The 27954-nt window shown below is 33.2% G+C and overlaps 2 protein-coding genes and 1 long non-coding RNA gene across 3 annotated transcripts in view; all 3 read left to right on the top strand.

The window, feature by feature from the left end:
- The window catches only part of LOC128171686 (multiple epidermal growth factor-like domains protein 10), a 295355-nt gene that overhangs the window by 244557 nt on the left and 22844 nt on the right, over positions 1-27954 (top strand). The gene's annotated exons all lie outside the window — the stretch shown is intronic.
- Positions 1-27954, top strand: part of LOC128171697 (teneurin-4-like) — a 127488-nt gene that overhangs the window by 78359 nt on the left and 21175 nt on the right.
- Positions 24815-27886, top strand: LOC128171708 (uncharacterized). Its single transcript, XR_008242131.1, has 2 exons — positions 24815-25337; positions 27588-27886. It is a non-coding gene; the product is annotated as an uncharacterized LOC128171708 (long non-coding RNA).

Below are 27954 nucleotides of genomic sequence, written 5' to 3' on the forward strand. Positions count from 1 at the left end.
TTCTGCATTGATTTAAGGAATGACTTGCTTTGTGTATTGGACATCTTGATGTTCGTTCCTGTGTTTCTTGTATGTTTCCGTCATCAGCTGCAAGATCAGTTTTTCGACTGTTGACAGGAAACGATCGCTTTGGTTCGTAAGTTCTTTTCTCCGATGTAGTTAGTGTAGATGAACTATCGGTATGAAAAGCTGGGTCATTTTTTACAATGCTGAGATCCCGGATAAAACTCACAAGGAATTTAAATGGGGGGAATGGAACTTCGTAATATTTCTTGTACTTTGATGCTTGAGATACCCATTTTTCTTGAAGATTTGGGGGAAGCTTGCTGATAATAGGAATGACGCCAGAAGATGAGTCATAGTATGAGAGGAGTGTAGCATATTGATCATTCTCCTTCGCTGATTCTATTTCGGTCAATATATCAAGCAAATCATACAGCATCTTTGGGTCCTTCATAGTTATCTTGGGAAAGAGCTAGAGCCACGAAGCATCAAAAAATGCCCTATCATTAAAAATTACCATATTTTGGTAAAATATAGGGTAGAATCTTAGCTTTTCATAACTGTTTTTCTTTTTTCGATATCTATCATACTTTTTTATAAACGGAGTTTACAATATGGCATTGTTTTGATGAAAAATGTAGAACAGACGTCATTTTTGTTAAGTAACGCCATGAAATGATAAAACTACGTATGACTTGAATCTAATAAAATAAACAAAAAACAAATAAAATTATCATGTAGACATTATAATTAATTTATGAAAATAAATTTATTGATGAAAATAGCATGAAAAGATGATTAACAATAAAGTTTTAAACATATTACAGGACCAGTGCTGAAGGTCAATATAACGGCGGTACATTTAAATATGTCGGTGTCTTAAAAGTTCTTTTTTCTGCAATTTGAAACTGCATGAAGTAATGCTGATGATGCGCAATGTATAACTGAATTCTACCAATGCAATCACAAATGATAAAAAATAAATATATAAATATGAGAGATATACGGTTATTGAATTTAATAGAGATATATGTAATCTCGAATTTTGATGCATTACTGTAACAGTCTGTGTGCATTATTCTAAATGATTATTTTACTTGTTTCAAGGCTTCGATATTTTCACCCGATCTTGGCGCTTTACAGCAGTTAGATGCCAGGGTTCAGTCCTTTGAAATGTTTTATTTTCCCAGTTTCCCGTGGGCTCACCATGCGTTCACTTGCGCTCTCCGCTCCGCTCCGTTCCCGCTCATCGTTCACAAATCACCGTGCGTTCACAAAGATTTCGCCTTGCGCTCACTGCGTTCGTTCAGTGTTCACTAATTGTTTAGTCAGATAATATTATATTTAGGCTTATAACAATACAAACATTTAGTTTATTGTTATTTTTTCCTGATTACCAACGAAACACAATGAAACAATACCGCCCGTGGCACTCCGAATAAATCGTGCATCTTGCGTTCACATAGAGTACATATATCGTTCAACGTTCACTTTGCGCTTGTGTTTGCGCTCTGCGTTCGCTCACAGTTCACCGTTCATAAGCGCTATCCAAATTCGGCTCAGCGAGCACTCGCCGTTCGTTTAGAGTGCACTCACTGTGCGCTCACCCTTCACAAACTGTTCAAGTGAAAAATAAAACTTTTCAGCGACTGTGTATATGTAATGGATATACTACTGTCTAGTATGCCGAAAGCAGTTCTGTATGAAATAATATAAAACAGTTTCGAGGCCCGTTATCGGGCCGAGAACAGTGATATTTTTTCATACAGAAGTGTTTGAGGCATATATAGTACTTAAATCACTCCATTGAATATCATTGTTGATTCCTGAGACAGTCCGATTTTAAAGAATAACAGTGTTGTAACCATTGATAATGGTCTGATATTAAGAAACTCTCTAATATAATCGGACTGTCACAAGTAACATTTTTGACTGCTGGAACAAGGGAATGACATTACAGCAGTGTTTTAATGTTCATTAATTAAATGAAAAAAGAATATCGATTTCTTTAAAAATATTCTAATGAGTTATATATTCCTTATAAATGCTATAACGTCTATTAATTTACATTTCATTTTTTCTAGTGATATTCATGTACTTTGAGAATTGTTACAAGTGATAAGCTATCCGTAAATGTTTTGAGAATTAAGATCATATTTCAGAGAGAGAGAGAGAGAGAGAGAGAGAGAGAGAGAGAGAGAGAGAGAGAGAATGTGGGTTTACTATTTTGAATCGAAGATAGGTTAAAATGAACATTTTTATTTAAAACATCAAGCAGTAGCACATAAATAATGTCGTAAAATTGTCTTGAAAAGTCGAATTCATAGCAAGCATGTAGAATTTGTGGTATCATATATACAGATTTGTAGTGAACTCGGCCGTAAATCGATTTTTTCAGAGGGTAGGGAAGGGGGGGGGGGGGGTTGAATGGAAACAAATACTGTTTTAAATCTCTCTGTACTCATCGTTGTTTTTTTTTTTTTTAAGAAAGGGCCCGGCAATCTGAATTTTTTCTATGTGCCATACAAGAAAAACTTTAATTAGATTTAATACGCATAAAATAATCAAAGATGATTTCAATCGAGAATTTTATAGGCAAAAGTAAGTCACCGATGTTCACAAATTTAGGGTTATTTTTTATTTAATTGGACAAATTATCAACAAAGACATCGCAATTAGAATAAGACTTCTATATAGTGCACACGCTGATAATGTATTCTAAGTTGTGTATACCAACAGCCGTCTTGATCGAAACGGACACAATCGATCTTTTAAGAAATGAGTGTAACTGCATGTAACGGTTCACCGGAAATACATTGACCACGCGACGAATCAACACTGATCAACAGGTGGCTGATAAAGAAAAGACGTATGCATGCATTGGCAAAATGTTTTTTATGCAAGGGACGATGGCTTAATATTCAATTACAGCTGTACTTAGGAATTAAATAATCGAGTTTTTTGACGAAGTTTATCATGTGTTCACGTGATGTCGACTGTCTTTCTCCCGCAGTATTCAGGAACACGTACTTGTGTGAAAAAAATCGCTTGCATCTTTCCTTTCGTTTAATGCATTTCACCGTTTGACAAAAAACCCACAACTAGCTACTTATACATGCTATCGCTTATTCTATATAAAGGTATAGGAATATATATTTACATACGTACGTACAATGTTAACTTTGCCAATTAAATTTTTTTCTGTTTGTCAGCAATGTTCATGTATCTCATATTCTACTGCAATTGAATAATACCGTGGTACATAGAAATATTGCTTTTTAAAAATGCAGACTTTACTGGTAAATTCTATTGGCAAAATACTGAAAGAACTCAAGATTCCATGTACAGATTCAACTGACGTCGCAAACGTCAAACTATGACGTCATTGATGATGCACGATGTAAGCATGAATACACAGTATAAAATTACTAGATAAAACATGTTAAAGTTCAGTTAATATGCATTTCTTCCTCAAATATTTAATAAAATGATGATTTTGTAAATAATCACATATAATTCTTTATCATTATTAATTAAATTCTGCTATTTCAATAAAAAGGAAGCAAATAATTACCCTAAAATAGAGTGGTCAGTTTTATTTTCTGTTACGAAAATTTTCAAGATTTGTAAAATACACATTGGCCACACTTGAGTACCTCTACGAAATTTTGCAGGCAGAAGCATTTATGCAATATCTCTCAGTTTTAAAAGTTTCAAAGAGGTACTCAAGTGTGGCCACATTCAAATTTGGGAAATACTGCAGTAAAATCTACAATTTTCAGCTATTTTTAACGATCATAGTATGTTTGATGATGCGCATGTGCTAAACGGTGGGGCCTAAGTGAAAAAAATTGATATGCGTAGAAGCAGAATATTGTGCCCTACATTAAAAGTAATTACAATTTGTATTGTTTCAAAGTTGAGTTTTGAGAAAATTTTAAGGCACATTTTGATACTTCGTGGCTCTAGCTCTTTGTTGAGTTTGTTCTTTAGGGCGGATTCAATCATTTCGGGTCTTCCATAGCGCTCTTCTAAACGTTCCCATATACGATAGAGTCCTTTCACTGGGTCATTGATGTTGGATCCTCTAATGCTGCTTGCAAATCTCTTTGACTCTGGTCCCAACCATTTTATCAACAAATCCATTTCTTCAAACGCGGAGATGTTCAGTTCTTTCACTATGCTTGTAAAGCTGGCTTTCCACGTCTGATACGAGTCAGGTCTGTCGTTAAATGGACTAAATCGTGACATCAGGAGGTCTTTCTTTAGGAGAAACTGCGTCAAGTTTTCAACTACTCCAGGAGATGAAACTGGAAGAGTTTCTGGAGCTGTCGCACAAGGTCTGTTGTTATCTTGTACACTTGCAGATTTCCTTGGTATACTGTTTCTGGTGTTACTATGGAAATGATCATCTAGGTCGCTCTGCTTGTCCAATTCCTCAAATGATACGTAGTGGCTTTTCGGTTCACTTAAGACTGATTGTTCACTAACGTATCTCTCAGTGTATTGTTGTCTTACTCTTCTTGGGGACTCATAGTTGCTTTGACAATGACACATGTGATCTTTGATCTTCAAGTTCCAATTGTTCCATTTTTGCTTCGGTTAATTCCTTTTGTATTTTAAGATTTTCTTTTTCCTTGAAAGAATATTTCGTCTTTTCAGGTTTACGTGTAGGACTTATATGTTTATTCCTGAATTCCATTGATCTGGTAGTCGAAATGGATGCTTCTGATCTTGTTCGGTATTCAAAACTCTCTGTAAGAATTTCAGCCGCATCTAGAAGAAGGTCAACAAGTTGCCTCTCGAAGTTGTTGATAATGCCTAAACATTTCTGGTGACGTATCATCTGATTATCTAGCTCAAGTTCACTTTCATCGGTGCGTGTTCGATTAAGAAAGGAAATGAGTGACTGATAGCTATCCATATATCCATATTTGGCCATTTCTACTCTGCTCTCCACGTTCCGTAGATATTTGATGTCGGTGCAAGAATCATCAAAGTCGGTCAAAATAGTTTCGAATTCTCTCCAATCCTTCTTGAGATTCCGTAGGTAGTAGTCCAGATTCGATTGGTACATGGCTTGGCCTCCAGAAGTCAATGTACGCATCCTTCTGTCCATGTAATCCATAGCTGAACACTTTTTTTACTATTCTGCCTTTGCCTACAGATAGTTAACCAACACAACAATCCAGTGCTTCGTATTTATTGTGTATGCGGTAAAAAACTGAAACAAAAACAAAGTATGAATTACTCATACGTTCTCAAAAACAATGTACATGTAATGACAAAATGCATATAATAATAGTTTGTAATGAAAGAATAGAAATGAAAAAATAACAGTATTGAAGATAAGGTCCAAAACAATGAATTTTAACACAAATGGGTTTCCATAGAAAATTGTAACAAACGTACGTTATTTACTTAGATTGACAATGACAATAATGGCGTTCCATACTTTTTAGAGATAATGAGAAATTTACTTATAAACTGCATTTATATAAAAATACGAAACAGTAAACATATAAATGAATAGCCCCGTATGTAATATAAATCAACAGAAAACTACTTACAGTGTGTGGCAGCATAGGAATACAAAAAACATGTTGGGTGAACTAAGTGTCCTTGTGTGGGTCACACAAACAACAAACAGGAAGTCAACAATTAGGAAAAGTAACTCTAAATCATATAATGAAAGGATAACTCTAGGTTCAAAAAGGAAAGATAACTGCAGAAAATACATATCAATATGACAATGGAAGATAACTCTAAATGTTTTTAGATAATAATTAAACTTTAGCAAAATACACAATCATACACAATCTTGTAAACAATACATAGAGCATCAAATATTCTTGATATTATAAAATTTCTGGCTGATGAGGTCACTTCCGGTTCGGGAATTTGAGGATTTAGTGAATTTTGAAGGACCATTTTGTCCACATAACTTCTCAAAAACTAATTGCGATAGAAACGTGGAACTTTCAGGGATAGTTGATGAATGTCTGTAGATGATCCTATTTATTTGATATTTTGAAAAATGCGCAAGGCGGCGAAGCTCGCCCGAGCTCAAAAATAGGCACCAATTTTTTTCACGAAATTTTCGCACATTTTCGGCCCTAGCTTTTAATGTGTAAATATTTTGTTAAGACATGTAATGCAAAAGTTGTTCAGATTAACTAGGACTTGCGTTTGATTTTAAGAAAAAGGGGCTGGCCCCTCAAATAAGGGGCCAAAATGGCTCTTAAGTCTTTTTGCAATAACTCTTTACTGAAAAATAATTTGTTATCAATTATAGAACCAAAAATGTTCATTGAATATCTGTTTATTTATACAGTACCATGCCTAAGCCAAATATTACATAATTAGAGGTTTCAAGGGGTCAGAAGTTCAAAACTTTGATCTTTAGTATCTAGAAAAGGTGAAATATTTTGATAAGCATTGTAGAACAAAAAATGCTTAGAATAATGTTCTTAACAATATGCTACCTTAATAATTTTTGTTGGTGGCCACAGTAAGGATTTTAAGGGTCGGCCCCTAAAACACAATTGTTCAGATATCTTTAGAACGGTCAACAATTTCTGAACACTTGTTGAGCAAAATGTGTTTATATTTACAAGACCTTTTATTTGATATCAAGGAATAAGGGCTGGTCCCTCAAATAAGGGGCCAAGAGGGCTCTAAAGTCTTTTTATAATAACTCTTTACTGAAAAATAATTTGTTATCAATTATAGAACCAAAAATGTTCATTGTACATCTGTTTATCTATACGGTACCATACCTAAGACATATGATACGTAATTAGGGGTTTCAAGGGGCCAGATGTCTATAAATTTCGTCATTAATATCTAGAAAAGGAGAAATATTTTGAAAAGCCTTGTAGAAGAAAAATTGCTCAAAATAATGTTCTTAACGATATGGGAACTAAAAATATTTTTTTGGTGGCCCTGGTAAGGAGTTTAAGGGTCGCCCCCTGAAACACAGCTGTTCGGATATCTGTAGAATGGTTAACAATTCGTGAATACTTGTGTAACAAAATATGTTTAAATTTACAAGACCTTTCATTTGATATCAAGAAAAAGGGGCCAAATAAGGGGCCAAAAGGGCTACAAAGTCTTTTCATAATAACTTATTTTTAAGCGATAATTAGTTAATAACCATAAAACTGAAAATAAGAGCTTATTATTCATAATTTAAACCTGAAATCCGTTCTAAAATCGAACGATGCAATACAGAGAAATAGGGGTTTAAAAATTGATTTTTCCGGAAATTTTGATTCCACATTCTTGGTTAAGAAAATAGTTTTATGTTCAGAATTAAATTAACTCGTACCTAAAATTATTCGATAATTGTTAAATCGTACTTTTACAGATTCGGATTTATATTTGCTAAGTCGTTCTTGAAATCGATAAGGTTTGTTAATTTGTACTTGGTATCATTCGGATTTTGTTAATTCGATTTTTTTAGTCTTAGTTTCTTATGTTTGTTGTTTTAAGAACCCTGCTTCTTACAGGAACTTCTAGCTTTACTTTCGACATTACCGGAAGACCCACTCGTTGCTTTGCAACGAGCTTTGCTCTAGTTATTTAGGGTCTTCCGTTTCCAACGGAAGACCCTCTTGTTATTCTATTGTTTCTTTTTATTAGGGTCTTCCGTTTCCAACGGAAGACCCACTTGTTATTCTTCGGTTTCTTTTTATTATTATTATTAAGGTCTTCCGTTTCCAACGGAAGACCTTCTTGTTATTGCTTTGTTTCTGTTTCCCTTATTATTAAGGTCTTCCGTTTCCAACGGAAGACCTTATTGTTTTCGTTCTGTTTCTTTTTCTTCGCTATTTTTTTTTTTTTTCCAACAAATTTTGTGCACGCGATTTCTCAAAAATGACTCAACCGATTTTCATCAAACTTTCAGATATGATAGATACGGATCTAAACTTTATACGTAATTTTTTATTTTGATGACGTCATTTCCGTTTTTGATATATTGACGTTTTAGCGATTTTCAGAGGGTCGGCTTGTCCTGGGATCTTCTCCTTAACGATTGAAGATATTGAGTTCAAACTTTCAGGGATTGTAGTCGAAAGATTGTTGATGTGTCTTTAGGTATTCATTTTTGTCTGACTCGACCCGAAAATTGAGATAAAAAAAACGTCGTTATTTTTTCTGGTTTTCTTTGTATATCTCTTTTCTGAAAAATATTTTGTTAAGACATGTAATCTAAAAAACGTTTGTATTTACATGACCTTTTCTTTGAAATCAAGAAAAAGGGGCTGGCTCCTCAAATAGGGGGTCAAAAGGGCTTTAAAGTCTTTAATCTGTAGCTCTTTACTGAGAGATATTTTGTTAAATGTTATAGAAGCAGATATGTTTATCTCACAGTTATGTATCCACGCAATGTAATGATTTTGTCATGTATTACATAACTAGGGGTTTTTAGGGGCCAAAAGTATAAAATTTTGATCACCCATATCTCAGAAAGGAAAAATATTTTGTAATGCAATACAGAAGAAAAGTTGTTCAAAATGATGTTCTTAACGATATGCAACCTTCAAAATTTCGTCGAACGGCCCCTATAAGGGAATAAGGGATCGGCCCCTAAAACCTTCTTTCTCCTATAACGAATTTCTAAACACTTGTTTAACAAAATATGTATAGAATTAGATGACCTTTCATATGATATCAAGAAAAAGGGGCTGGCCCCTTAAATAAGGGAACCAAAGGGCTCTAAAGTATTTTACCTATATCCTTTTACTCAGGGATATTTTGTGAAATGTTATAGAAGCAAATATGTTTATCTTACATTTATGTATCTAAGTAATGTAAGGATTTTATCATGTGTTATGTAATTAGGGGTTTTTAGGGGCCGAAAGTCCGAAAATTTGATCACCCATATCTCAGGAAGGAAAAATATTTTGAAATGCAGTATAGAAGAAAAGTTGTTCAAAATAATGTTCTTAAAGAAATGCAACCTTCAAAATTTCGTCAAACGGCCCCTATAAGGGGATAAGGGATCGGCCCCTAAAACCTTCTTTCTCATATATCTCCAGAACATTACCGAATTTCTAAACACTTGTTGAATAAAATTGTTTAGAATAAAATGACCTTTCAAATGATATCAAGAAAAAGGGGCTGGCCCCTTAAATAAGGAGACCAAAGGGCTCTAAAGTCTTTTATCTGTAGCCATTTACTGAGAGATATTTTGTGAAATGTTTTAGAAGCAAATATGATTACCTTACAGTTATGTATCCAAGAAATGTAAGGATTTTATCATGTGTTATGAAATTAGGGGTTTTTAGGGGCCAAAGGTCCCAAAATTTGATCAACCAGACCTCAGAAAGGAATTTTTTTTTTAAATGCAGTATAGAAGAAAAGTTGTTCAAAATAATGTTCTTATCGAAATGCAACCTTCAAATGCAACCTTCTAAAAAACGTTTGTATTTACATGACCTTTTCTTTGAAATCAAGAAAAAGGGGCTGGCTCCTCAAATAGGGGGTCAAAAGGGCTTTAAAGTCTTTAATCTGTAGCTCTTTACTGAGAGATATTTTGTTAAATGTTATAGAAGCAGATATGTTTATCTCACAGTTATGTATCCACGCAATGTAATGATTTTGTCATGTATTACATAACTAGGGGTTTTTAGGGGCCAAAAGTATAAAATTTTGATCACCCATATCTCAGAAAGGAAAAATATTTTGTAATGCAATACAGAAGAAAAGTTGTTCAAAATGATGTTCTTAACGATATGCAACCTTCAAAATTTCGTCGAACGGCCCTTATAAGGGAATAAGGGATCGGCCCCTAAAACCTTCTTTCTCATATATCTCCAGAATGCTAACGAATTTCTAAACACTTGTTTAACAAAATATGTATAGAATTAGATGACCTTTCATATGATATCAAGAAAAAGGGGCTGGCCCCTTAAATAAGGGAACCAAAGGGCTCTAAAGTATTTTACCTATATCCTTTTACTCAGGGATATTTTGTGAAATGTTATAGAAGCAAATATGTTTATCTTACATTTATGTATCTAAGTAATGTAAGGATTTTATCATGTGTTATGTAATTAGGGGTTTTTAGGGGCCGAAAGTCCGAAAATTTGATCACCCATATCTCAGGAAGGAAAAATATTTTGAAATGCAGTATAGAAGAAAAGTTGTTCAAAATAATGTTCTTAAAGAAATGCAACCTTCAAAATTTCGTCAAACGGCCCCTATAAGGGGATAAGGGATCGGCCCCTAAAACCTTCTTTCTCATATATCTCCAGAACATTACCGAATTTCTAAACACTTGTTGAATAAAATTGTTTAGAATAAAATGACCTTTCAAATGATATCAAGAAAAAGGGGCTGGCCCCTTAAATAAGGAGACCAAAGGGCTCTAAAGTCTTTTATCTGTAGCCATTTACTGAGAGATATTTTGTGAAATGTTTTAGAAGCAAGTATGATTACCTTACAGTTATGTATCCAAGAAATGTAAGGATTTTATCATGTGTTATGAAATTAGGGGTTTTTAGGGGCCAAAGGTCCCAAAATTTGATCAACCAGACCTCAGAAAGGAATTTTTTTTTTAAATGCAGTATAGAAGAAAAGTTGTTCAAAATAATGTTCTTAACGAAATGCAACCTTCAAAATTTCGTCAAACGGCCCCTATAAGGAGATAAGGGATCGGTCCCTAAAACCTTCTTTCTCATATATCTCTAGAACGATACCGAATTTCTAAACACTTGTTGAACAAAATGTGTTTAGAATTAGATGACCTTTCAAATGATATCAAGAAAAAGGGGCTGGCCTCTTAAATTAGGGAACCAAAGGGCTCTAAAGTATTTTACCTATATCCTTGGTCTCAGAGCCATTTTGTTAAAGGTTATTAAAGCTAGATTAGGTATAATACGTTAATATATCCTAACAACATAATGATTTTCTCATCTTTTCTATCTTAATTGGAAGAGTGCAAGTATTTAAAAAAGCAATGTCAGAGAACTTATAAAAAGAGATACCAAAAAAAAAAAACATTAGTACTCCACTCCTTTTTTCATATCATGTTTTCTTGTCGAAAATCAAAGTCAATGACGTCACATATCCTTATAATAATCGTACGGAAGACCTCCTCGTTGCTCGCAACGAGATCGTGTCTAGTTATTCTTTTTTTTTCTTACGCATTTTTGTGCACGCGAGTTCTCGGGAACGGCTTGGCTGATTTTAATGAAACTTTCAGAACTAACAGATATTGATCTGAACCTTATTGGAAATATTTTACATTGATGACGTCATTTCCGTTTTAGAGATATTGACGTTTTTACGATTTTTAGAGGGTCGGCTTGTCCGGTGTTTTTCTCCTAAACTAAAACAGATATTTGATTCAAATTTTCAGGGTTTGTAGACCTATGTTTGTGGATATGACAGAAGCATTTTCATTGTTCTGTGACGAAAAACACCGAAGCTCGTCTGCGCTTAAAAATTGAGATAAAAAGCGTCATGAATGTTTTGTGGTTTTCTTTGAATATCTTTTTTCTCAAAAGTATTTTGTTAAGACTTATAGAACAAAAAAACTTCAAAAAGTCAAGATCTTTCATTTGACATTAGGGAAAAGGGGCTGGCCCTTTAAATTAAGGGCCTAAAGGGCTTTAAAGTATTCTAATAATATCTTTTATATGTGAAATATTTTGTTATACTTTATAGAAGCAATTATGTTCATCGTAACGTTATGTACCTATACATGACAGTTATTTACTCCTTTTTTATGTATTTAGGGATTTTAAGGGGCCAGCAGTCCGAAATTTTGATCTTATATATCTGAAAATGGAGAGAAATTTTGAAATTCTTAAAACCAAGAGGGCTTTAAAGTCTTCTTACAATAACCTTTTACAGAACAATAATTTGTTATCAATCATAAAAGCAAAAATGTTTATTGTACAACTGTTTATCTATACAGTACCTTAGCTTAGTCATTTATTACGTAATTAGGGGTTTTAAGGGGCCAGAAATTCAAAACTTTGATCATTTATATCGGAAAAAGGAGAAACATTTTGAAAAGCAATGTAGAATAAAAGTTGCTCAAAATAATGTTCTGTACAATATGCCATCTTAAATATTTTGATGATGGCCCCACTAAGGATTTAAAGGGTCGGCCCCTAAAACACATTTATACAGATCTATCTCGAGAACGGTTAACACTTTGTGAACACTTAGTGAACTAAATATGTTTATATTTGCAAGACCTTTAATTTGATATCAAGAAAAAGGGGCTGGCCCCTCAAATTAGGGGCCAATACGGCTCTTAATTCTTCTTACAATAACTCTTTACTGAACAAAAATTTGTTATTAATTATAGAAGCACAAATGATCACTGTACAGCTGTTTATATTTACAGTACCATGGCTAAGTCATATATTACGTAATTAGGGGTTTCAGGGGGCCAGAAGTTCAAAAATTTTATCATTAATATCTGAAAAAGGAGAAACATTTTGAAAAGCAATGTAGAACACAAAATGTTAAGAATAATCTTCTTAACAATATGGCAATTAAAAATGTATTGTTGGTGGCCCCGATAAGGAGTTAAAGGGTCGGCCACTAAAACACTGCTGTGCAGATATCTCGAAAACGTTTAATAATTTGTGAATACATGTGAACAAAATATGTTTACATTTGCGAGACCTTTTATTTGATATAAAGAAGTAAGGGCTGGCCCCTCAAATTTGGGGCTTAAAGGGCTAGTAAGTCTTTTTAAAATAACTTTTTTATAAGCGATAATATGATATTTTTCATTTAACAAAAACAAAGAAATTTTTAAACTTAATCTAACGCTGAAATTCGTTTTAAAATCGGAACATGCATTACAGAGAAATTTGGGTTTAAAATTTGATTTTTATCGGAAATTATGATTCCGCATTCTCGGTTTAAAAAATAATTCGTACCAAAAAAAATCGCGTCAAGTCGTACATGAACACATTCGGGTTTAATTTGTTAAGACATTCTTGAATTTAGAAAGGTTTTTGTTAAGTTGTACTTAAAATCATTCGGATTTGGTTAAGTCGTACCAAGAATTATTCGAATTTTTTTCTTATTGTTTTAGTTACTATTGTTCTTGGCTGAAGAACTCTGCTTCTTACAGGTACTTCTAGCTTTTCTCTCGACATTAGCGGAAGACCCATTCGTTGCTTTGCAACGAGCTTTGCTCTAGTTTTTATTTCTTGTTCTTTTCAATACAATGTGAAATTACTTTCAGAAAAAAATTCCGAAATACTAATTACAACTTTCTTTTTTGTGTAATCAATTGAATTTTTTCTGGGTTCGTGAATATATATGTACAGAACATACTTATTTACGCGTGAATGATACGACATAGAAAAAAAATCGGTTGTTCGTAGAACATTTTTATATTACGAATGTGACTAATTTAATCTTAAATATTTTTCAACATTATCAATGTAAATAATATCAGGTGAATTTACTGTTTGTGTTTTTACATCGTAATCTCTGAAACCAATAAAAATACTAATGTTAGCAGAAAAATCAAATCCCGCCGAATACTGAAAAACCGATTTCAGTTAGCAATCATACGGATTTTATTTTTTGTATTCACTATTGAGTTACGGTAACTTTTTTTCTGGATGATTTTATTATTTATTATTTTATGTAAAAGCACCATTCCAACAGTTACTCAATTATATAACAATTGATGACCTGGGGCTATATATGTTCCGAGCTGTGTGCGCTGAGGCGACACAAGATTCTCCGTCGCATGTGGCGATTGAATTTACACAGACTGACCGAATAAACAAACGGGTGGGAAAGTGAAACAAAATGTTACACATGAGAAGAAGCCACCAAAAATGATTTTCGATAGATCTTGATATCGTTTTGACAATTAAAAAAGTCCAGCGCGAGCTCCTGTCAGCGGGGCGATAGGGGGGGCAGCAATGAGTTCGCTTCTACAAAGAAACGAACGACCATGTAGAAAAACTACAGAAGTGATTAATATGTGACCGATAGAATCTAATCTAAAGTTGTTTAAAATTCATGTGAATTTTTTTTTTTTAAATCATCGAATGCCTCAATTCAGGACATTTTTTTTATCGTGCTAGCACCTACTGCAAACATGTTACATGGAACTTTGATTATAATTTGATTTTTAAACTACCTTGTATGCTATCTATAAATCAATGCTTAATCAACTGTACAAGTTTAATGAATTTATCTGTTCATCTTAAACGAATATAATAGTTGAAAATATAATAAAATATAGTTGTGTCCGTGCAAAATATGAAACATGAACGCGCGATAAGGTACATGTAGAAGAACACGAACCGTCCCCGGATTACTTGTCCACTCGCACCGGTTCTCCTCAGCCATGTGCGAGGGATGATCATCATTAAGGTCTTCCGTTTCCAACGGGAGACCTTTCTATTATTGTGCGGGAAAAAAATTAAGATTATTCTTATTTTTCTTTTTTTTTTGTTTCCTAGACGCGAACTTTGAGGCTTCATACCTTGCTCATTTCTGAACGGTTTTTGCTCAAATTTTCAGGGCTAATGTACTTTACAAAGCACTATCCTATGCAATTCATAAAATGTAGAATTCTCTTTCCGTTAAAGAGTTATTCTCCTTTTAAATTTTTTTAGGGCCTTTTGTTTCCAGACAAAGGCTCCGAGACTATGATAGCAGGGAATGGGAATCCAACGAATTTGAATAACAGAGAAATTGTAGTTGTGCACATCTGTTTTTGTTTTTAGATTACGTTTTTTATTTAGGAAAAGGTAGGGGGTCAAAAAACAGGATCCAAAAAAGTGCAAAAATTTAGACATGTTTTCCTTTATATCTTTTAAACGAAAAACATTTTGTTAAGGCATGTAGAATAAAAGTTGTGCATAATATCAAGGGCTTTCATTTGACACAAATAAAAAGGGGCTGGCCCCTTAAATTAAGGGCCAATAGCCCCTAAAAGTTTTTGCTTAATAACTCAAAAACGGTTAGGATTTTGATATCATAATGGCTGTCGCTGGAAAAGTTGTTTGTTGGGATCTCATAAAGGTTGTTACAATGTTATTTTGTTAGTGATTTGTGTAGTATGAGTTTAAAATGCTTTACATGTTAACATGTGCCTGTTTTCATTTGACAAGTTAACGAAAGTCTTTGCGCGTACAACTGGCATAAAGTTACCGCAGAAAGTATGCTGGTTTATACAAACGGCATTAATTCATAAGAATTTTTTTTAGAATACGTGCTTTATTTTAGGAGTTTAAGTCATTGTTGTTAAGTTCCTATAATGCACAATCCTTAAAAACTGGATTTGGGAAACAAATCATTGTTTTTCTTTTCTAGTAATCCACAAAATATGGAATGAAAAAAAATCTATGCATTACACTCTATTTATTAACTCCATGCATTTAAAATCTACCTTGAATCAGAGCTTTGTGTGTGTACCATTACGTAAGCTCTCCCTCGCCCGCGGCCGAGAAAATCGGTCACCATGGTTGCGGCTGGACTACCTAGTGGCCAGCGGTTATCTAATACACGAGAGTTGCGTCTCTCATATATGAGTTTATTTATCCGCAAACTCAAGAATTGTTTTCGTTTTGATTACACATATTTTTTATGGATTAAACGATTGGGTGTCAATTAAGAAATCGTTCAGTTTATTAATAAAGGAATGTCATTTTCAATCTAAAGCAATAATAGACATAGATCAATTGTGGGTTTTTAAGTTTAAAATAAATAACTTCTATTTAATAGAGTAAGGTCATTATACTGCAATCTTTTCAAAGCTTCCTGGGTTCTGAGCTGTGCGGGTTTGTGCGTTGTATCTTTACGTAATCTATCTTTCGCCCACGGCCGAGGATCTCAGCCACGGCTGCACTACATAGCGGTTATTTAATACACAAGATTCGCACACCGAGACGCACACTTCCATGCATATGAACGTGTTTGAGTTAATATAGCCGTAAATACAAGAACTGTCTTAATTTTATGTTATCAAAGTTTGTCCATTTTGTATTTATTTAATTAAATTTGAGTGTAAATGAATATTAATGAACGATATTACTCCAAATCGGAAACACCGTCAGACATAAATTAATGGTTGGTTTGTTTATGTAAAATATTTTATAAACTGTACAAATAATGCTTAAAATCAACAACAACAACCCCTAAATATTAAACATTTAAATGATGATCATCCATCGCACATGGCTGAGGAGATCCGGCGCGAGTAGACAAGTGATCCGCGGTCGGTTCGTGATCTTCTACATGTACCTTATCAAGCGTTCATGTTTCATATTTTGCACGGACACAACTATATTTTATTATGTTTTTAACTATTATATTGGTTTAAGCTGAAAAGATAAATTTATTTTACTTGTACAGTTGATTAAGCATTGATGTATACGATAGCGTACAAGGTAGTTTAAAAATCAAATCAAATTTTAATCAAAGTTCCATGTTACATGTTTGCGGTAGGTGCTAGCACGATAAAAGAATGTCATGAGTTGAGGCATCCGATGATTATTCAAAAGAATATTCACATGAGTTTTAAACACTTTAGATTAGATTCTATCGGTCACACATTAATCACTTTTGTAGTTGTTCTACATGTTCGTTTCATTGTGGAAGCAAACTCATTGCTGCCCCCCCCCCCCCCTCCTCCCGCCCCGCTGACAGGAGCTCGCGCTGTATTTTTTTTTTTTGGATTGGCGAAACGATATCAAGATCTGTCGAAAATCATTTTTGGTGGCTTCTTCTTATGTGTCACATTTTGTTTCACTTTCCCACCCGTTTGTTTATTCGGTCAGTCTGTCTGTGTTAATTCAACCGCCACGTGCGACCTAGAATCTTGTGTCGCTTCAGCGCACACAGCTCGGAACATATATCGCTCCGGGTCATCAATTGTTATGTTAATTGAGTAACAATTGGAATGGTGCTTTTACTACATAAAATAATAATTAAAAAAAATCATCCAGAAAAAATGTTACCGTAACTCAATAGTCAATACCAAAAATAAAATCCGCATGATTACAAACTGAAATCGGGTTTTCAGTGTTCGGCGGGATTTGATTTTTCTTCTAACATTAGTATTTTTATTGGTTTCAGAGAATACGATGTAAAAATACAAACAGTAAATAAATCTGATATTATTTACATTGATAATGTTGAAAAATATTTCAAATTAAATCAGTCACATTCGTTAGAAAACAATGTTATACAAACATCCGTTAATTTTTTTTTCCTATGTCGTATCATTCGCGTAAATAGATATGATCTGTACATATCCATGCACCTAAGAAAAAATTCAAATGATTAAACAAAAAAGAAAGTTGTAATTACTATTTCGGTTTTTTTTTTTGAAAGTAATTTAACATTGTATTGAAAAGAACAAGAAATAAAAATGATTTAATTTTTGACCCAATCTTCGTATATATTACCGGCGCTCCTTACATGTAAATGTATAACGGCGTACAGTGTATAGATTATCATGATCTATTTGAATTAAGTACCATATGTAAAGATTCCCATAATAATTAATTGCATGACTGTGTACATTGTAGGCAAATCCCTGTGCGTTAATTACTTTTAAGACCTCTTGTTTTCCGTTAACAGTGGTTTAAATAATTAAAATAATTACTTGTAAAAATATCTATAATCGGGATTCCAAAGAACTTACTTCCTGCAATTCATAGAAATGATCAGTATGTTTTCTTTCTATGTTTACATTTAATTTTGTTCAAATAATTAATAAATTTTCTATCATTTAAATTGTGTGCTTCATCAAATACTAATTCCGATTACATTGAAGTCATTAATTTTTCCATTGGCTATTGACAAAAAAAAGAGACGCTTGACCATCCAGTGAAAACAAATACACAGAGTTTGATTGACAGGTTCAGCCAGGTGCAGGTCTCACCCGATGTCCGAGGTTATGTGTGCCGCTTGTACAAAGCCGAATGGTCTTAGTAAGAGTTATCGATGTAAATAAATAATAATAAAAAAAATACATGCTTATCAAAAATTGCTCGTGTAAGTTAAAGTTAATTAAGGCTTGTTCCAACGGAAATCATGTTTTGCTAATTGTATTTAATATTTTTTATGTATAGCGAATTTCAATATTGCACAGTCATCTTACCGGTAACGAATCAATATGCGGTTTCGTCGTGCATGCAACTATTATTATCGGAATTCCAAATGTTTTTATTTTATGTTTAAATTGCATTTCTTTGTCCTTCTAAACTGTAGTATCAAACTTCCGAAAATATAAAGGAAATAATTTCAACACCCCCTCCATTTGGTATCAGGAGAAAACGTACCCAGGAGAAAACGTACCCAATTTATAGGGTACGTTTTCTCTTGGAGAAAACGTACCCGGGTACGTTTTCTCAAAGAGAAAACGTACCCTATGAAAATCATAATTATACTAATTAATAGTTTTTAATATTTATAAATAATTTTCAAATGCTACTTATTATGCATATTTCAATGCATAGATGTATAGAAATATATTCATTTTATGAACAATATCTTTATAATAATTGTAGCAACTTTTATTTTAGTACGAATGACCTGTCATAAAGTGTTATCTGCCTACTTCTTCTAATTATCCATTTATCGGTAGCCTAACCGATTTGAGTGTCTCTATGCGAGATCCCCTGATTTTAATTATAGTGGTAATCAATTAAATACCTGAGCAGTTATTATTATGTAATATTATGTATTGCCTCCCCGCGCATGAGGTAAAAATAGTCACTTTCCATACATGTCAGTGGCGTCGGAAGCAAATTGACTGTTCAATGTTACATCTCGTAGTACTTTCCATATAATTATATATGAATCAAACAAATATTTAAAAGACTTGGACTAAGTTTTATTAAAGCAACTTTGTTTTATAGATAATTTAAAAAAAAATGTTTAAAAATCGCAATATCGACTTCTTCAGATACTCATCATTTAGTTTTCCAAATGAGATTGCAATAAAAACTAATTATTTAACTGTTCCGTTTATGGTGGATTAGTTGTCGACTAATTAAAATGCTCAGGCCATGTTCGTGTATGTGTATGTTACAAATTATTGTATGCATTTAAGAACAACAGCAACAAATGATACAAATGTTCATGCCTTCATGGTATATTTTATTTTGTTTCATTTAAGAATATCTGTGAAAACCATTATTTATTATTTTCATAGGATACGTTTTCTCTTGGAGAAAACGTACCCGGGTACGTTTTCTCCAAGAGAAAACGTACCCTATAAATTGGGTACGTTTTCTCCTGGGTACGTTTTCTCCAGCATTCCTCCATTTTCCTAGTTTTGAGAATTCGTTTCCCAGTATCGAATTAAGCGCCCTTTATCACTTCTGACCGAATATTTTGAGGCGAATTAATTTCAAAAATATACTAGAGATGCATGTTAATGGACTTATAAATGAGGAAGGAAAAACAATTGTGGGAATATGTCATTTAAACAAATAATATGATTGTTATTTTTATTATACCGTTTTCCCGTCAAATTAAAACTGGAATTGAACAGTTTTCATTTGCGTTACTTTATAATATTGAATTTTCATTAAAACACTTTATAATAGTAATTGATGATAAGTAGTTGCCATTTTCCTTTGTTTTTCCCGTATGTCTATCAATATATGCAGCCAAATAATACTTCTGTCGCAATGAACCAAAACTAGGAAAACTATACGTGGTTCTATTTGAAGTCGTAATTTCATTCAAAGCTCCATTATTATTTGATATGATGCATTATCTTTTAAAATGAATTATATTTACTAATTATCCACTAAATAGGGATCAATAACAAACTTATTTTCATAGTTAGGCTTAATTGTTTTCACACTTTCGTTTTTTCTGCTTTGAACTTCCGGCAGCTCATATCTGGGTCACATTTTTAATTTGTGAACAATTCGGTAAATAATCGTGCAAATGACAAACAACTTCACGCACTGATAGAATATTTATTTGTTTTATAATTACCTAGCTAGGATTTTTTAAAACCTCAACTTCGTCTTCCACTAGTAATTTTTTCTAAAAATTATTGGATACTGGCAAATATTCGTTACCGGTAAAACGAGTACTGAAACATCGTATAAAAACGTTATATATGCATGTACTCTGTAACTAGTCGTCTTTTAATACATATACCTTTCTTTTGTTTGTTAAAAATAAATTCAATTTTGTAAAAAGATAAGTATATCATTTCCTCTAGATTTTTTTTCCATGAAAATACCTACAAAAGAGTTTTGCCAATTACAAACAGTTTAAAGTACATGTAATGTAAAACACGGGCGCCATTTTGAAACAAATTGACAGAGAGTTCCGAATGAAATCTGATGAACGTTTCACATGGTTCTCGCATGCCGTGCTCGAAACGATTTACACGCTTTGTCCGAAACTCTGCACGCTTTGTCCGAAACGCTAAACGCTTTACACAAAACGCTTCACGATTCACACGAAACGGTTAACACGAAACGTTTCTTGCACGTAAGTCGCACGCTTTTTTTGGTGTAGTAGTACGTTTCATGGTCTGTAAATTTTGTCAGCACGCAACAATTGTAAATTGTACATTGTTTTCAAAAAATTTGAAACATTTAAATAAAGAAGTTATCTTAGAGAAAAGGTTACGTGTTTTGTAAACGAGTTCGGTTTAAAAAAAAAAACCACAATTCCTGACATGACCCATGAGTACATACTGTTTACAAAAATGCTTGCTACCCTCTGAAAATTTAACTCGCCATTAAATATTTCATTTTTTAAATAATGTTTGTTACGATTACATAAGCTAAACATTTTCTTATTTTCTTTTTCAATACACGTTTTATATGCAGGCTTTCAATCACAACACGTTTTTATAACAAAAACAGAACTGAAAGTTTAGTAATTATAATCGTTTAACACCACATATATTTTCAACTCGCAGCAACAACGGAAGACCTACTCGTGGCTTTGCCACGAGCTCTGCTCTAGTTATACTTTTTTTTCTTTTTCTGACTTTTTTGGAGCGTTATTTCTCAGAAACTATTCAACCGATTTACACCAAATTTTTAGGAGTTATAAAGCATCAATGTCGCTACTGATTAATAAAATTTCAAATGATGACGTCACTTTCGGTTTCAGATATGGACGATTTTGTAAATTTTTAAGGGTCATTTTGTCCACGCATCTCCTCTGAAACTAATCATGATAAAAGCTTGAAATTTGAATGGATTGTAGATGAATGTCGGTAGATGTCCCTCCATGCTTCCAATTGCGAAAAATGCGCAAGGCCTAGAAGCTCGCCTGAACCTGAAAATTAGCACCAAATTTTTTCTCAAAATTTTCGCACATTTTCCGTAATATCATTTGACGTATAAATATTTTGTTAAAACATGTAATGCAAAAGCTGTTTCAATTCGAACGGGCTTTTATTTGATATCAAGAAAAAGGGGCTGGCCCCTCAAATTAGGGGCCAAGAAGGCTCTAAAGTCTATTTGCAATAACTTTTTAGTGAACAGTAATTTGTTATCAATTATAGAAGCGAAAATGTTCATTGTACAGCTGTTGATCTATACAGTACCATACTTAAGTCATATATTACGTAATTAGGGGTTTCAAGGGGCCAGAAGTTCAAAACTTTGATCATTAATATCTGAAAAAGGAGAAATATTTTTTAAAGCAATGTAGAACAAAAGTTGTTCAAAATAATGTTTTGTACAATATGCTACCTTAAATGTTTTTGTTTATGACCCAATTTAGGAATTAAAGGGTCGGCCCCTAAAACACATTTGTACAGATATCTCAAGAACGGTAAACATTTTGTGAACACTTGTTAAACAAAATATGTTTATATTTACAAGACCTTTCATTCGATGTCAAGAAAAAGGGGCTGACCCCTCAAATAAGGGGCCAAGAGGGCTCAAATGTCTTCTTACAATAACTCTTTACAGAACAATATTTTGTTATTAATTATAGAAGCAAAAATGTTCATTATACAGCTGTTCATCTATACATTACCATACCTAAGTCATATATTACGTAATTAGGGGTTTCAAGGGACCAGAACTCAAAACTATGATCATTAATATCTGAAAAAGGAGAAATATTTTTAAAAGCAATGTAGAACAAAAGTTCTTCAAAAATAGGTTCTTAACAATATGATACAAAACATTTTGTTGTTAGTGGCCCCGATAAGGGGTTAAAAGGTCGGCCCCTAAAACGCATTTGTACAGATATCTCGAGAACCGTTTACAATTCATGAACACTTGTAGAACAAAATATGTTTATATTAGCGAGACCTTTTATTTGATACAGTCGGTTCAAGCATATCTTTTACAACATACACCATAGCTTAGTATAGCATTGAAATCTCATAGCATAGCATTTAAATCTCATAGCATAGTATTGGAATCTCATACCATAGCATACAATCTCATAGAATTCGTCATATTATATCACAGCATACCATAGCATAGCATACAACACTATTTTAACTCGGCTTTAAATGTTTTTATTTGAAAAAATAAATGTTCATATAATAGATTTGTGGTAAACTTTGGCTTCTTATTATTTTACTTCGAAATGTGTGGAACTCTTTTGTGTATGGATGCGTTTTTTGTTCAAATCGCATAGCATACCATAGCATAGCATATCATAACATATCATTCATCTCTTCATTCCATTTCTCATAGCATAGCATACAAATCTCATAGCATAGCATACAAATCTCATAGCATATCATTGAAATTGCATACCATAGCATATCATAAAATTGTGAAAGATATGCATGAAATGACTGTATTAAGAAAAAGGGGCTGACCCCTCAAATAAGGGACCAGAAGGGCTACTAAGTCTTTTCATAATAACTCTTTTCTGACCAATTATTTGATATTAATCATAAAGCAGCAAAGAAGCTTTTATTAAGCTGAATTTAAAACCGAAACCCGTAGAGTTTGTTATGCTGAACACGAAACTGAAATCCGTTTTAAAATCGGACGATGCATTACAGAAATATCGGGATTAAAAATTGATTTTTCCGGAAATTTTGATTTCGCGTCCTTGGTTTAAAAAATAGCGTAATGTTTAAAGTAAAATTAACTCGGAAAGGTGTTTGTTAAGTCGTATTTAAAATCATTCTTATTTTGTTAAGTCGTACCAGGAATAATTCAATTTTTTTCATATTTTATATTTTAGTTACTCTTGTTATTGGTTTAAGAGCTCTGCTTCTTACAGGAACTTCCAGCTTTACTTCCGACATTAACGGAGGACCCACTCGTTGCTATGCAACGAGCTTTGCTCTAGTTCTTTTTCTCTGACTCCTTTTTTGCTTCATAACTCAAAAGGTTTTTAACCGATTTTGATGAAATTTTCAGAGAGTTTTGCAAGTTAGCGTCCCTTAAGAATGTTAAAATTTTGAAGAAAACATCACCTCTGTTTTGACGTGACGTCATTTTTAAAAATTTCAAAAAGTCATTTTGTCCCGGACTTTTCTCAAAAATGCTTTAAGATAGAGGCTTGAAATTTTCAACGGTTATGATTTGGTCGATTTACCTCTGTAATAAGGCTGGAAATGAAAATCTGTCACTTCCGGTCGAAACCGGAAGTGAAAAAAATTTTTCGAAAAAAGAATTTTCTGATCAAATCAAAAATGAATATGTGTTTTATAGAGCTTATCAAGCTGAATCTAACACTGAAAGCCGTTTTGAAATCAGACGATTCAATAAAGAGATATCGGGGTTAAAAAATTGATTTTTCCGGAAATTTTGTTTCCGTGTCCTTGGTTTAAAAAATAGCGTAATGTTCAAAGTAAAATTAACTCGTACCAAAAATAATTGTTAAGTCGTACTTGAACAATTCGGATTTTTTTTGTTAAGTTGTTCTTGAAATCGGAAAGGTTTTTGTTAAGTCGTACTTAAAATCATTCGGATTTCGTTAAGTCGTACCAGGAATAATTCGATTTTTTCATCTTTTTATTTTAGTTACTCTTGTTAATGGTTTAAGAGCTCTGCTTCTTACAGGAACTTCCAGCTTTACTTCCGACATTAACGGAAGACCCACTCGTTGCTTTGCAACGAGCTTTGCTCTAGTTATTAGGGTTTTCCGTTTTTCAACGGAAAACCCTTCAGTTATTCTACTGTTTCTTATTAGGGTTTTCCGTTTTTCAACGGAAAACCCTTCTGTTATTCTACTGTTTCTTATTATTATTTTTTTTTTTTTCCCGCAAATTTTGTGCACGAGATTTCTCGAACATTTTTTGTCTGATTGCTATGAAACTTTCAGGGATTGTAGATGATATTAATATCTCTAGACGTTTTTTTCAAATTTTTAAAATTCACTTCCGGTTATGAGTTATTGCCCTTTAATTGAAAATTGGGGGGTCTTTTGTCCAGAGTTGATCTCGGAAACTACAGATGATAGATGCATGAAATTTGGCGAAATTGTCGGTAACATTTTATAATTTTGCTGGCATGAAAATTTTGGTAATTTCTTTGTTAGTTTTTGTGCTATTTGTCGCCAAAGTTTAAGATTTTTTCGGGGCTGAAATTTTGTTGCTTTTTGTATTATAACCTTTAAACTAAAAATATTTTGTTAATACATATAGAACAAAAGTTGTTTAGAATAACGAGAGCTTTCATTCAAAATTAAGAAAAAAGGGCTGGCCCCTATAATTAGGGGTCAGCAGCTCATACACGTATTTTTCTGATAGCAAAAATCGTTATCATTTTATGAAAAAAAATTAATTTAGTTATTGTTAATATATTAAATAATGTCATTTGGTATCATATTAAACAAGTTCTGTCCTATATTTTTTTCAAATTTCATAAAACAAATATGTGAGAATCGTACATGAACGAGTTAATATGTCTACATAGACACACAAGCGAACAAATGCCACATTAAGGCCCAGGAATTTACTGCATTACGTTGTGTTGCGTCTTAGATAAATTGTTGTGATTCAATTTCATTTTTTTCATCTATATCATTTATGAATTCAATGAACACACATTATTTAAACGTTCTATGTGCAACTATTTGTCGGGGCGCCCCTGTTTGTGACCCCCCCGCGCGCGCGCCGAATGTAAACAGTAACGAACGGCATTGTAGAAAAGAGAGAGCCGTAATGCAGAAGAGAAGTTGTGTATTCTTTCGGTGTACACATGCATTTTCAATTTGCTGTGAAACATATGAACATGCACAGGGAACAATACTACATATTTGTTTAAGGAGGATATTTTTCTCGTGTGAATCGTTTACGAGGAAATTCTGACAGCCACACTTCTGTCGACGATCAGCCGTTGATAAGCTACGAGTAATAAAGGAGAAAAGATGGACATTAAAGTGTGTGATTTATGTGGATGTTACTGAAGAAGGTGAGGCTTTTACTCCTTTTAAAGTTTCTTGTTAACTGGTTAAAATTTAGTATATAGTATAGATGTACATGTAAGTACGTGCACACTGTTAGATGTTTTTGTTATGGTGTGGGTGTTTGTTTACTAACGTGTAATTTTTACATGTTTCATGGGTGTTTAGACTCGCTCGAGGTTCATGGGGGACTGGAAAGGGTAACTGAATTTATCTATTTAAAAAAATAACAGATTGTGAATTTTCAACTCAAAATTAAAAGCAGGGTCTAATTAGAAACATATCATATATTCTTGTGCAGAGGACTCCAAATGTAGTCATGAATACCCTGTAGACATAACTTCAAGTAAATAAAATTGTATACTTCAGACTTCAGAGTTAAAACATGACTTTGATATCTTTATGATGCCGATCATTGTATCATTAAAGAGGTATAGCAGACCAACGGGTACCCGGTACATATACTTGTACATGTAGGTTACAAGTTAGAACTATGCCTACCATTCTACCAGTTCACATAATTTTTCTTGTTTAGCAGTTATGATGTGTACTTAAATTGTCCTTGTTAATGTTTTGAATGTAATTTTTTATTCTCTTTTTTTAATCTGACTACTGGCAGTACTGGCGTGCGAGCAGTTCTCGCCGAGGACCATTTCTCGCTGGTGCACTGTTACATCATATTTTCGTACATAATTTTATGTGTTGATAAAATGATGTAACAATGCACTGGTGAGAAATGGTCCTCGGCGAGAACTGATCGCACGCCAATATTGATTAATTACAGACAAAAACTGAAGGTTGCGAGTGTTATTTTTAATTGAACAACATTGTTTAAAATAATTCTTTATATATGTGATGATCAGACCGGTTTGAATACCAGTGCCAGATAGCTCAGTTGGTAGAGCACCTGACTAGAGATTCAGGGGGCCCAGGTTCAAATCCCTTCATTATTTCTCCCATCCTGTAACAATATTGGTGTTGTGACCAACCCCTGGAACTAACAGGTTAACTCGATCCTGCCAGGGATGATCTTCGAGGGTGAAGATCATTTAAGGGGGAGGAATGTGACGGTCAGACTGGTTTGGATACCGGTGCCAGATACATGTAGCTCAGTTGGTAGAGCACTTGACTAGAGATTCAGAGGGCCAGGTTAAAATCCCACTTTGTTCCGTCGTTATTTTTCCCATCTTTTACATATACATGTATATCAGATATATGACAGATGATTAAGGTCATCACATGTTTTGCAAGATGCAATAAGTGTTAAAAACCTTTACTTTACAACAGAATACATTTAAGTGAATATTTATGTTTCTTGTTATTATTTGGTGTGGTTTTCTTGACAGTGTCGCATAAACAATTTACCCGCTCCTAAAACACAAACTTTCTTTTTGTGGATTCAGCTTACCGCTGATTGGCTGCTGTTGCAGCAGACAAATAAGATATGCACGCACAAAACACAATGAACTTATCAGAGAATGAGTTGAGTTTATTTAAACTGTTGGAATTTGGGTATTTTTTTTTAAAATGTATACTTGTGACAAAACATATATGTGGTACATACAGCTGTAGCTTTATGAAGAAAATTTTGGTTAGACCATATATACCTATCATGCAAGTAAATGATATTTACAAAAAACTTGCAATTTATGGCGCACGAAATATACGCTAGTTTTATAAAGATTGACATACATGTAATGTACCACATTCTTTGAAAAATAATCTATTAAAAATTCTTCATTAAGTTTACTCATACATGTTTTATGCTTATTACACGTAGTATTGTTTTTAAAACATGTAATTTATAAGAAAATAAACAAAAACCCTCGCTAAATTTATTTGTAAACAAAAAATACACAGTAGAATTGATAAAAAATGGTATACCAGAAGCTAATACCAGTACATGTACTTGGACGCTGTTCGGTGGGTAATATTCGTTTGTAATTTACGAATTGAAATATTGACTGTTGCACTACAAGTATGGTAATAAACTCTCTCTCTCTCAAACTCTCTCTCTTTCTCAATTTGATAAGTGTTTATACCTATGAAAATTTTTTAATATTATATTATGACTTGATATGCAAATTTTTGATCTTGTACTGCCTAAATGTTATGTCATGTATTGGGATATGTCATACTTATTACACTGCATGGTCAGTGTATTTTTTACAGAAATACTATGCATATGTTAATGTAAACACAGCTATTACTAGTACATGTATGTAAACACAGCTAATTATTTTTTTTATTTATTTCAGCTCAAAACAGACTCTTGTTACCACATGGCTTTTACCGGTACCTGTTGATTCTTGTGGGTCAGCTCCTGAGATTAACCTGTCACCTCTATCCACATGCATATTCCTTGTGTTCTACAGACTATTTACTGGTAATTCAAATTAAATCCGATAATGCATGAACAATAATGGAACTTGAAGAAAGCATCATGCCATGTTGTGGTTTGTGTTTGATAAGAAATTATGAAAACAAAATTAAGGTTGTTTAAAGAAATTCATAATTGCTGTGAAAATTTGTTTTTCAATAAAAGTATACAATTATGTTTCCTTTATTTTTTATTTCATAAAGATATTTAGATGTGTTTACATAATTGAACCCCCCCCCCTCTAT

The sequence above is a fragment of the Crassostrea angulata genome, chromosome 2, assembly GCF_025612915.1.
Source record: "Crassostrea angulata isolate pt1a10 chromosome 2, ASM2561291v2, whole genome shotgun sequence".
Classification (NCBI taxonomy): Eukaryota; Metazoa; Mollusca; class Bivalvia; order Ostreida; family Ostreidae; genus Magallana; species Magallana angulata.